General features: G+C 36.2%; 1 pseudogene; it reads left to right on the top strand.

Moving 5' to 3' along the window:
• Nucleotides 1-2,477: 2,477 nt before the first annotated feature.
• LOC102741032 (nucleoside diphosphate kinase A pseudogene) lies at nt 2,478-13,252 on the top strand (annotated as a pseudogene).
• Nucleotides 13,253-13,452: the final 200 nt, after the last annotated feature.

The following is a 13,452-nucleotide window of genomic DNA, read 5'->3' as shown; positions in this document are numbered from 1 at the left end:
AGAAAATGTAGATTAAATGTTATGTAACTTTGACATAAGGAAAATTTTATAACTATGTCTTAAAATTCAAATACCAAAAAAAAAAAAAAAAAAAGAATTGGCAATTTGCACTTCATGAAACTCTAAAAAGGAAAGCAATTCTTGCAGGGGTGCCTGGGTGGCGCAGTCAGTTAAGCCTCCAAGTTTTGGTTTCAGCTCATGTTCTGAGAGGGTCATGCGATCGAACCTCGGATTGGCTGTGCTCAGCACGGAGTTTGCATGACTTTCTCTCTCCCTCTCCCTCTGCCCTTCCACCACCCTCAAACAAATAAATAAACCTTAAGCAAACAAACAAACAAAGCATTGCAGACAGGAGCATCATGAGCAAAGTAAATAAGAACTAGAGAAAAATAATTATTTTTAATGGTTAATCTCTTTCTGTGTATCCATTTATCCATTCACCGCTTTCTGTCATCTACTTAGTATAAATATAAATTTTATATAGATGTAATCAGAGTGTTCACAAATAAATATCTGAAATGGTTCTTTATCACATAAAAGATTGTCAACTTTACTTAAAAAGAAAATAATTTCAAATTAAACTATGCAGAGATATAACTTCTCCTCTATCACATTGGCAGGAGTCCCAAAATTTGAAAACATATTTATGTTGCTATGGAGAATAGACACTCAGATTGCTGTGAGAAATGCAAACTCACACAACAGCTATGGAAGTGAATTTGGAAATACCTGATAAAATTACCTATACATTTAAGCTTTGGTACAGTGATCCCACAAACAGGAAATCTTTCCTGTAGGTATATTCACAAAAATATGGAAAGGCATTTGCAGAAGGCTCTTCATTGTAGTTTTTCTTTCTTTTTTTTTTTTTTAAAGATTTTTTTATTTATTTATTCATGAGAGACAGAGAGAAACAGAGGGAGAAGCAGGCTCCCAAGGAGCGGGAAGCCCGATGCGGGACTCGATCCCAGGACCCTGGGATCATGACCTGAGCCGAAGGCAGACGCTTAACCATCTGAGCCACCCAGGCGCCCTCATTGTAGTTTTTCTGTGCTAGCAAAAACGAAAAGCAGCCTAAATGTTCATCGATAAGGAACAGTGCGAATACAGTGCTATCCAAATTCTATGGAGTAGTCTCCATAGAATAAGATTAAAAAAATATATAGAAAAGTAGAAAAATTCCTTATCATGTGTTACTATTGCTTATATTTTAAAATATAAGAAATAATAAAATTCTTAACTATTTACTTGCATAAGAAAGGAAAAAAAATAGGGAGTAGAAGCCACAGAGCCTATATTTCTCTAAATATACATTAATTTGTGAATTTGACTTTATGACTTGTAAACACATATATGTATGGATAGATAAAACTATATAGAATATTTACGACTTCAAAGTCAAATACAGGGGCGCCTGGGTGGCTCAGTCGGTTAAGCGTCTGCCTTTGGCTCAGGTCATGATCCCAGGGTCCTGGGATGGAGCCCCATATCGGGCTCCCTGCTCAGCAGAGCCTGCTTCCCCCTTCTCCTCTGTCCCAGTGGCTCTTGCTCCCTTTTTCTTTTTTTCTTTTTTTAAGATTTTATGTATTTATTCGTCAGCGCGCGCGCGCGCGAGAGAGAGCACAAGCAGGGGGAACAGCAGGCAGAGGGAGAAGCAGGCTCCCCGCTGAGCAAGGAGCCTGATGCAAGACTCGATTCCAGGACCCCGGGATGATGGCCCGAGCCCAAGGCAGATGCTTAACCTACTGAGCCACCCAGGCATCCCTCTTGCTCTCTTTCGCTATGCAAAATAAATAAAGCCTTAAAAAATTTTAAAAAATGTCAAATACAGATATAGAAATTAAATATGAAAAAATTTAATTGATTTTTAATATTAAAACCAAAATGAAATAATTATTCTGTGAATCAAGATGGTAGATAGCCCCAGAAAATAATATTTCAAATAATTTTAAAATATAGTAATTTGTACACTTCTTACTAGGAGCTATTATAAGAAAAAATAACTGAAAAAAAAGTATTTAAACATTTACTTGGCTCTTTTAAATCCTTTGCACTTCCAAATAAGTGTTTTTAATTATCACACTTGCACATGTGCACATACACACAAAGACACACTGCTGCTGGGATTTTGATGGTATTTCATTTTTTCTTTATCTTTCACTATATTAATGTCTTCTTACATAAGTAAATTTAAAATATTCAAATTATTTAAAAACCATTCATTGTTTCAGTAATATTTATCATAAATTTAGTAATTCAAAGCACCGTTATCATCATTAGAGAAAACAGATGCAAACTAAATCGAACACATTAAATATAAGACCCTATCCTCCTAAATTTAATCTGGAGATATAAATACGAATTTAAGGTATATTTTCTCTAAAACAAACACACAAATGGTAGCAAAAAACACCCATAAACCAGACTGTGGTACTGAAAACTACTTCCCTCACAAAATACCAATGATCCCTGGAAAAATGGCTAATTCCAAGAATGGGAGAAACATGCAAGATATGTCTGGAATATGGTGAGTCAGAATGCAAGATAGCTATCAAAATCTAGTGAGGCTATTTCAAAACGACCCACAAGAAATGCAAAGAGACTACTACTGGCCAAAAATAGGACTATTTGGGAAACAATGAAAATAATATTCTTAGATTGAATCATATCAAATACATTTAAATTTATATTTAACTATATATAAACTATTTATAATCGCAGGCCAAAATAACCTCATTTGTTACTTTCCTGAAAAATAGTAATTACTGGAGGAAAAGTCAAGTTTTTACCCTATCTGTGTTATATGAAACCTTACCTCAGGATATTCAAATAGTTAAGGGAAAAATTATTATTATTATTTTTTTTAAAGATTTTATTTATTTATTTGAGACAGAGAGAATGAGAGAGAGAGAGCACATGAGAGGGGGGAGGGTCAGAGGCAGAAGCAGGCTCCCTGCCGAGCAGGGAGCCCGATGCGGGACTCGATCCAGGGACTCCAGGATCATGACCTGAGCCGAAGGCAGTCACTTAACCAACTGAGCCACCCAGGCGCCCGGGAAAAATTATTTTTTACAGAGAAATTTCACATAATAAATTAAGAAAAATGATTGAATTAATATATCACAATTTTGCAAACCCAGCAAAATAATGTAATGACAACAACATGGTTTTTTTTTATTCATTTTTTTTAATTTAAATTCAATTAATTAACATATATGTGTATTAGTTTCAGAGGTCGTGTTCAGTGATTCATCAGTTGTATATAACACCCAGTGCTCATTATGTCACGTGCCCTCACTCAGTTACGCCATCCCCCCATCCAAAATGGTTTCTTTGATGACAACAAAAAAGATATATGGAAATCAAAAAGTAAGGAGTAAAAAAATGAGATTTAAAAAGACAGGGACGCCTGGGTGGCTCATCCGGGTAAGCCTCTGACTTTGGCTGAGGTCATGGTCTCAGGGTCCTGGGATCAAGCCCCCCATTGGGCTCCCTGCTTAGTGGGGAACCTGCTTCTCCCTCTCCCTCTGCCGCTCCCCACCCCCGTTGTGCTCTCGTTCTCTGTTTCACTCGCTCTCGCTCTATCTCAAATAAATAGACTTAAAGAAAATGATAAGATCTTGTTTAGATCCTGATTCAAACAATCCACTTTTGAGACAGCCAGGGAAACCTGAATCTTCACTGATTGCGGAGGTTAGCAATGATTGTTTAGTTTTTTTTAAGATATGGTTATGGTATCATTTTTATGTTTTTGTTAAAGTCTAATCTTTTAGAGATAGAATTGAACTATTCACAGTTGAAATGAAATGGAAGCCTAGGGTCTACTTAAACATAATACCTTGCCAGGGAGGAGAAGGAATGGTTAAGTATAGATGAGGGGCGCCTGGTCAGCTCAGTCTGTTAAGCGTCTGCCTTCTGCTCATGTCATGATCTCAGGGTGATGGGACTGAGTCCAGCATTGGGCTTCCTGCTCATCGGGGAGTCTGCTTCTCCCTCTACTTTTCCCCCCTGCTCATGATGTCTCGCGCTCTCTCTCTCACTTTTTCTCTCAAATAAAAAAATAAAATCTTAAAAAAAAAAGTATAGATGAGGCATGACTGGCCATGGGATAATAATTATTGAAACTGAATGATGTGTCCATTGTGATGAAGGACCCTACTGTATTCTCTCTCTATTTGTACATATTTGAAATTTCCCAAAATATTTCTTTTTTTAAAGATTTTATTTTATTTATTTATTTATTTATTTATTTATTTATTTATTTGAGAGAGAGAGAGAGAGCATGTGGGGGGGAGAAAGGGACAAGAAGACTCTGCACTGAGTGAGGAACTTGACATGGGGCTTGATCTCACGATCCTGAGATCATGACCTGAGCCAAAACCAAGAGCTGGATGCTCAATCAACTGAGCCACCCAGGTGCCCCTTCCCAAAGTATTTCTTATTCTCCCTCCTTTAAGATAGAATAGTCTCCTCCCTAGTACCAAACTCTATAGATAGGCATGTAGCTCAAATGTGCTAGTTTTCTATGATAACATATAATTTGCTTCATCATAATTGATTTTATATAATTTAATTTTTACAAGAATGTAGTTTTTACAAGAATGTAGTGTACTAGAAAGAACAAGTGCTTTGGATTCAGACAGATCTGGGTATGAATCATGGCTTTAACTTTCTAGCTATCTGATTGATTTTGCAGTTTACTTCATCCCTGAACCTCTGTGTGCCATCTGTGTAATGACCATATAACAAATGAAAGGTTGTATGTATTTTAGCAAGATTTCCTAGCCTAAATTCACCTTTGGTTTCAGAAAAATCTGAGAACATAGGTGTTTTAGTCAGTTTGAGCTGCTGTTATCAAAATACCATAGACTGGTTGGCTTAAACAATATACCTTTTTTTTTTTTTTTTTTCACATTTCCAGAGCCTGGGAAGTTCTACAGCTATATGCCAGTAGATTTGATTCTTGGTGAAGGCCCTCTTCCCAGATTGTGGATTGCTGATGGCCACCTTCTACTGTATCCTCACATGGTGGAAAAAGGAAACTCATATTTTTTCTTCCTCTTTTTATAAAGGGCTCCACCTTAGTGACCTCATCTAAACCTAATTACTTTCCAAAGGCCCCACATCCTGTGCCATCCCATTAGAGATTAGGGCTTCAACATAGGAATATTGGAGGGACACAGCAGTTCAGTACATAAAAGTATGGAAAATGGAATAGTAGTACATCCAATAGTAATTCCCTTGCAATGAAGGGTTTGAAGCCTCTGATAAAAGAACATGTTCTTTGGGGAGAAAGAATCAGACATGCCAGTAAGGCCAATTAGGGTGACTGGTTGCTGAAGAAGATGGAATTTGTGATTCTGAGAAGAGTGGCAGTGTATTGAGAAGTCTACACCTCCACCATTCATTGGACAAATGTTTAAGTAATAACATGATCACAGAAAGACTGATTTAACTGGAAATACTCTCTGATCATGGAGCACAAGAGATATTCTTTTGAGACTTCTATAAAACTGTAACATGAAATGAACAGAGAGGAAATTCTTTCCACTTTGAAGCAAGATAGCTGGCAGTCAGATACCTTGAGGATATTGATGCAATTATAAAGAGTGATGGTAGAAAGGGGTTGCTAAATTAATCTCATGGTTTTGTCATTTATTTCACTAAAAATTAGATATTTTGTACCTATTATATATCCATTATATTTGTAGGCACAGTGGTGATTTTGGCAGGGTAGAAATATGAAGACACATCTGATTTCAACCTGCAGAAGCTTACTATTTTATCTGTTATTTTAAAATATTATATCACACTTGAAAAATATTTCTTTTAATGTCAAGAGCAAACAAGGATATGTTACTGAAGGTACTAGCTAAATAATTTAGAAAGAGAAAGCAATATAATGTATAAACATTTTTAAAAGTTGAGATACAATTATCATTAGTTTCCAATGATATGATTGTGTGCCTAAAATTCTAAAAATAATTATATGTAAAAATAGCAGTACAAAAAATAAGATAATTTTGTGAAGTGGCTAGGTATAAAGTTAATATGCTGAAAATAGCAGCCTTCATGATTAGAAATCATAATCAGGAGTTATGATGGAAAACAAGACAATTTAATGTACTTAGGAGTGAACTTAAGAAGAAAAGCAGAGGGGCATCTGGGTGGCTCAGTTAGTTAAGTGTCTGCCTTAGGCTCAGGTCATGATCCTGGGGTCCTGGGATCGAGCCCCACATTGAGCCCCACATCAGGCTCCCTGTTCAGTGGAGAGCCTGCTTCTCCTTCTGCCTCTGCCTCTCTCTCTCTGTCTCTCATGAATAAATAAATTTTAAAAATCTTAAAAAAAGAAGAAAAGCAGGAAATCTATATGAAGAAGACTGTAAAATACTAATAAAGGGCAAGAAAAAAAATCATCATGGGAATGGAAGAGCTTAGAGAGGGAGATAAAGCTCCATGCGTGTGGTCATATATATGATTATTATATTACTCCAGGTTCTCCAGAGAAACAGAAACAATAGAATGTGTGCCTAAACAGGAGATTTATTTTAAGGAATTGGATCATGTGATTATACAGGTTGATGAGTACAAAATATACATTGTGAGCTGGCAGCCTAGAGATCCAGGAGAACCAGTGGAGCAGATGAAGTCCATCATCCATTTTCTAGAGAAATCCCTCACACTTGGGAGGTTTGCCTTTTTGTTCCATGCATGACTTCAACTGATTGGATGAGGCCCATCCACACTAGGGAGAACGATCTGCTCAACCCAAATTTCACCAATTTAAACATTAACTTCATCCAGAAAACACCTACTAAGTTGACAAATAAAATTAACCATCGCAACGATTTTCTCATTTTTTGAGTAGTTTTCCTTTTTCCAGCATTGTTGAGATATACTTGACATATAATATTGTGTAAATTTAAGGTGTACCATATGTTGAATTGATGCACTTAAATATTGTGAAGTGATTACATCTCTTGGGTTAACTGACACCTTGTATCACCTCACAGAATAACCTTATTTTTATGCTACGAGTTACTCTTGTAGCAACTTTCAAGTATACGATACAGTCTTGTTAACTGTAGTCACCACACTGTGTATTAGATACCTAAAATTTATCCATGTTATAACTAAAAGCTCTACCCTTTGATCATCATTTCCTCATTTCCCCCACCCTCAGCCCTGACAACTACCGTTTTACTCTCTGTTTCTAGGAGGTTTTTTTTTTTTTTAATCTTAAAAAAGTTTGTTTACCAACATGACTTAAAAACAACTTTCAGTACATCTTGTTTAATAATTGAAATAGTAGTTCTTTTAAAAGATGGGAACACAAATGTTGTGCTGAAAAGTACGATGAAAATGGAAGTCATTGGAAGAGTCTCCCAGGAAAGTTATTTATAAAGGAAGAGGCTTTCATTGTCATGTCATTTCACATATCCCTACCTAAAATGAAGATGACCTGGTGGTGGTAAAGTGGATATTATGCAACCACGAGGGGACAGGACAAAGAATAGAAACCACAATCCTAAGATGACTGAGCAGAAGTGTTGATGGTACCATGTTACTGTATATTCTCCAGTCACCATATCAGCCCCAGATTAAATACTTCTCAGTTCTTGCTACATAAGAAAAATTAAAATCAATTTAGATAAGATCGTTATTTAGATTTTCTGTTTCATTCAGACAGGTTTATTTCTAATTTAGAAAGAATGTATCATCTTGTTTTATCTTATTTAGTTAGCACAATTGTCATCAATTTTCCCTTCTGCCTCCTCATCCCCATTGTCCCTTAGAATGCTTCCTTTCACTCCAAGCCATGGGTCGGGTCCCTCTGGTAAATAAGGGAATGACTTCAGAGTTTGTCTCCCTGCATGTTTAAGGCAAACCTGGACTTATTTCGGTAGTATTCTTTTGATAAAAGATTTGTAAATTCATATAAACATTTTTACAGTTTATAACAGGAATATTCCTCTAGCTCTTTTACAGAGTCTGGAATGATGTGCATTGTTCTCATCTGTTCTTCTGCTAAAATTTTCTCCTGGCTGTAATTCAGCTAGACCAACATAGCATAACTATTTTTAGGTGGAATTGCTTTTATGTGATTTTTTTTTCTTCTTTTTACAGTGAATACATGTCCAAAGAAACTAATTTTTAGGAAGTTTCACAGATTTTTCTCTTAGCTTAAGAATAGATGGCAGCAATTCAGAGAATGAGAGAAACTAAAGTATTGCACATTTTCCAACAGAAGAAATCATAATAAAAAATTGGTTATGAGCAGAAACATTGTTTCTTGCCTCTTAATTATCTAAGTCCAAATCCAGTTAAAAATACCTTGCCCGCTTTATTTTTTATTCCTTATTTTTTAATCCAGAGAATAATTAATGTTCTAATATGCCATAAAGAAAGACTGCTGTCCTATATTTTTTTGAAGGAATGAAAGCTGAAAACAGGGTGTGAAAATGATTTATTTACCTTGGTTCAAGGTAAAATTGCTTTAATTTTTTCAGCTGCATTGCTGCAGTAATTTAAAAGCCTGAGCACGTCTCTCAGTATCATTAAAACAAAACTGGAATTAATACACAGCCCACTCAATCCATACCATAAAGCAGTCAAGGAAATGCTGATGGTGGTTGAGCTATTGATGGTTAGGTTTTATAAACTAATGAACTATATATCAACAATAATGCTGATAATGAATTGATGATGCTATGCTTAAACAAAGAAAAGGGCTTGCCTAAAAGATTTGCTATTTGAGAAATCATCATTTCTTTTATTTCATGCCTAAAACGTGGGTATGGGTGGGGAAATAGTACCCCTGAGAGGAGATATTGTCACATCGGTAACCTCAGGTGTGAAATGTGTCATCCAGACAGAATACTTGGGTTCTACAAAAAGCACTGTTAGAACATACCATTTTCTAGTGGGGATGTGTTTATTTTAAGTTCTCAGCACTATAGACAGAGTTCCATCTCTGCAAAACTGTCTGTCTTTTTATTTTTGTAAGGAACCTCGTATTGTTTTGTACCAGCTCTTTAAGGTGTGTGTACGTGTGTGTATGTGTGTGTATGTGTGTGCAACCCAGTAATTTCAATTCTAGGTAGATAACTTTAGACACCCTGGCATATGTGTACAGAAGACATGCGCAAGAATGTTCATGGCAGCATTTTTTGTAATACCTAAAAAAGTGGAAACAACCTAAATGTTATCGATATTAGATTGAGTAAATGGATATTCATACATTCATTCAGTGAATTGTATGTACAGTGAAAATGAATCAACCAGCCATATGTGTCAGCTGTGATGAATCCTAAAAGTGCAATATTAAGAAAAGGAGGCAAGTTAAGTTTTAAACCTTATGATATGTTCTCAAATACCTAAAGTTCAAAAGCAGACAGTACTAAACAATATAACTCAAAAGAGTGCTCGACATAAATTTAAGGAGAGCAGTTGCTTCTGGGGAGCAATTCTAAGGGGCATGATGAAAGATGGGTAGAAAAATTTTCCCAAGTACAGTAAATATTCAGTTTTTTAACTTGTTCGGTGGAAACAGAAACGTTTCTTATATGCAAAAGGAAAATTATGTATAAAATGTAAAACACTGTTTTCAGCTCTCTTTTCTTGAGCATTAACTCATGATGCTGTGAAATAAATTTTCACAAAGTACCATATATTGCTATTGTCCTATTTTATATAAAGGCAAACGTAGGCACATATTAACCTGGCCAAGTCACAGGGAGTGAACTACCCAAAGAACACAGCTGGCACGTTTCAGAACTGGGTTCCAGATCTTGGTAATTTGAGGGCAGAGCAAATGCTCTTAATGCCATGATTATAGACCCTCTGCATGTGTTGCCTTATTTAAGCACATACATGATTTTGATGTGGTTGCAATCATATTATAGCCGGCATTTTATGTAATATTGCATTCAGGGAAGTAGTCTCTGTCATTACTACCTTTTGAAAATATACATATTGGGGCGCCTGGGTGGCTCAGTCGGTTAAGGGGCTGCCTTCGGCTCAGGTCATGATCCCAGAGTCCTGGGATCAAGTCCCGCATCGGGCTCCCTGCTCAGTAGGGAGCCTGCTTCTCCCTCTCCCTCTGCCTGCCTCTCTGCCTACTTGTACTCTCTCTCTCTATCAAATAAATAAATAAAATCTTTAAAAAAAAAAGAAAATATACATATTAATGGTTACATAATATTTTATCCTGTCCTGCTGTACTTTATTTAAACAACTTGATTGTTTATTTCCAATGTCTCAATATAATATTATTTCAGAGACATCCTTGAATATAGCCTTTATTTTTATAAAGTAATTTGCAGAAATGTGATCACAGTAAAACCTAGAAACATAATTTTAAAATATTCTAATGACTCTCTAAAGAGTCTGTATCAACGATACTCTTACTAGCTATTTATGAGAGAACAAGCATTTTGAAAATTTGACATATCGTGATCATATAATATTACCGTTTTTACTGTACACATTCACATTCAATAAACAATGACTTTAGATTTTTTATATTCTTATTAATAAACGGTTTCCCTTTCTTTTGATATCTTTGACTTTTTTCTATAGATATGTTAACATTTGTGTTAATATTTGGTAAGATAATTTTCTATAAAAAAGATAACTAGTTCTTTGTCATAAGAATCTAAGTGTTTTGCTATTATACATACACTTAATTTTATTTCTGAACTAAAGTGTTTTTATATTATTTAAAAATCTATGTGGCTTTAAAAGAATTTTAACATGTTTAGGAAACATTTTCCTCCACAGAAGTCCATATATAGACACATTTTTTCCCTTTTCTTTATATTTTTTTAAATTATAAATTCAGATATAAGATGAGAATGTCATTTTTTCTGTATTATATCTTAAACTTTCAGCAATGTTTGACTATTATTCTATTTAATTAATTTGGATATTTTAAAACTTATGCATATATATTTTATATACAATGGTCAATTTCTGGGCTGTCATTCTTTTCCACTATTTTCTCTATCAATTCTTGCCCCATTCATTTCTAAATCATCGACTCATCTATCAATTTTTGTATCAGTACTAGATTGTTTTTTAACACATGGGTAAGGCAAATCATAATTCTTCTTGTAGAAGATTCTAGATTTTGAGACTCTTCACCACTACAAATTTAGTAGCATCATCAATTTCTTGGACCATTGACATGACAACCTCATCGGTTTATTCATTTCTGCACTGCCCTCCGTTGTCGATTCTCCCCACCTAGCAGTCAGAGCAATCCTTGAAAAAAGTCAATCACATTTCTCAGTTTAAATATTCTAGCAGCTTTTACCTCATTTTAAAATTTAAGATTTTATTTATTTATTTATTTGAGAGAGACAGTGAGAGAGAGAAAGAGCACAAGAGGGGGGAGCGGGAGAGGGAGAAGCAGACTCCCTGCTGAGCAGGTAGCCCGATGCGGGACTCGATTCGCGGGACTCCAGGATCATGACCTGAGCCGAGGGCAGTCGCTTAATCAACTGAGCCACCCAGGCGCCCTCATTTTAAAATTTAAACTATTCATGGACACATCTTCATGGGATCTAGCCACCCCACCTTGGCCCCGTTTTTGGACCAAATTCTCCATTTCTCTCAGTTTATGCTAGTCCCTGCAGCCTTCTTTGTATTCTAGTGACAAAGTATACTTCTTTCCATACCGAATGCAGTTGAAATTTCATATTATTTTTAGTGTTTCCATGTTTATGTCAAATAGTAATTTGAAGGAGAATAAGCCAGTCACTGCTAGCTCTTTTAGTACATTTTAATTGGAAAATACTTCGCAAAATTTATAGATCTTAAAACGATGTTGGCATCAATTAAAAATAATACTACTGCTCTTTTCCAGTTTCTAAATGCACTAAATGTGAAACAAATTTGTAAACAAATAAATCAAAACTGAAGCCCCTGGACAAAAACTGATCATAAAAATGCTATGGATTTGGGAATGACTGCATGCCCATTTGATAATCAGGGGCAGGAGAAGCTCAGAAATATGCCTCAGCCAAGAGTTTTGGAGAAATTAACTACGCTATGCTCCTCACCCTCAATTTCATTATGGCAAAACCAATAACAAGAACACATGCAATAGTCATATCCTGTCCGTGAATGGCACTGTGTGGATTAAGGAGAAGTCATTAACTAGTCCAAACACTTAGAACTTGGTTTTTCTTATTAATCGTCAAAGCAACTTAAAGATACAGGAAAAGTAAATTATTATCAGGCTTTGTTTATGGGTGAAAAGTGTAACAAAAAAATTTTCTATGCATCAAGTATCTTTATTGGGCATAAATTTTCCTAAGCAAAATCTCAGCTTTTAAGAAACATTCTTTCTATTTTATTTTATTTTAATTAACTGAAATTCATTTGTAATTCCAGCCTTTATTCCACCAGAAGAAAGTAATCTAATCTAAGTTAATAGAGTTATTTTTTGTGTATCCAAGGATCCACTCTCACAACATCCCTTTCCTAGGGATCAAATATACTTTCCTAGTAAGAGTGGATTGCCAAGAGGGCATTTATCATCACTACCCATGATAGTGGGCATTGGCTTGGCATCCAAGTTCCCATCAGTTCTCAATTCATGAGGCCAGGCAGATCAAAGCTGTAATCTTTGGATTTAACTACATGGCCACTTTAGACCTTGTATGTTTTCAGTTCTTTTGATGGCCCGGTAGAGGCATGAGAAGTGATATGTAACATCAAAAGCTAATACTTAGCCTTTCCGGTGCCGGTGTCCCAGATGGAGTTGCAGTGGTTTGGCTGGAGGAGAACCACGACTAACAGCGAAGGAACGCACTTTCATTGCCATCAAGCCTGATGGCTACAGCGCAGCCTCGTGGGAGAGATCATCAAGCATTTTCAGCAAAAGGAATTTCACCTTATTGCTATGAAATTAATTCAGGCTTCTGGAGACCTTCTCAAGGAACACTACATTGTCCCGAAGGACTGTGTATTCTTTGCCGGCCTGGTAAAGTACATGCAATCAGGGCCTGTGGTTGCCATATCCTGGGAGGGGCTGAATGTGTTGAAGACAGGCCGAGTGATGCTCAGGGACCCCAACCCTGCAGACTCTAAGCCTGGACCACCCGTGGGGACTTTTGCATCCAAGTTGGCAGGAACATTGTCCATGGTAGTGATTCTGTGGAGTGCAGAGGAGATTGGCTTGTGGTTCAGCCTGAGGAGCTGGTGGATTACTTAGAGCTGTGCTCAGAACTAGATCTATGAGTGACAAGAGAGCAGACCTCAGTGCTTTGCCTCCTACATTCCCTTTCCTTCCCATAGGCAGGGGGCCAGGCTCCAGCAAATCCAGTTATTCTTGAGAACTTTCTTATAATCTGGAGAGGAACTCTGGGAATACTCCCTGTACAGTATTATGTGCTACATCAGATTAAACATTTCTTCCCAACGTAAAAAAAAGCTACTACTTGA

The sequence above is a fragment of the Leptonychotes weddellii genome, chromosome 6, assembly GCF_054177405.1.
Source record: "Leptonychotes weddellii isolate Sample4059 chromosome 6, ASM5417740v2, whole genome shotgun sequence".
NCBI lineage: Eukaryota > Metazoa > Chordata > Mammalia > Carnivora > Phocidae > Leptonychotes > Leptonychotes weddellii.
The sequence above is the reverse complement of the archived record's forward strand: the minus strand, read 5'-3'. Positions and strand labels throughout refer to the sequence as shown.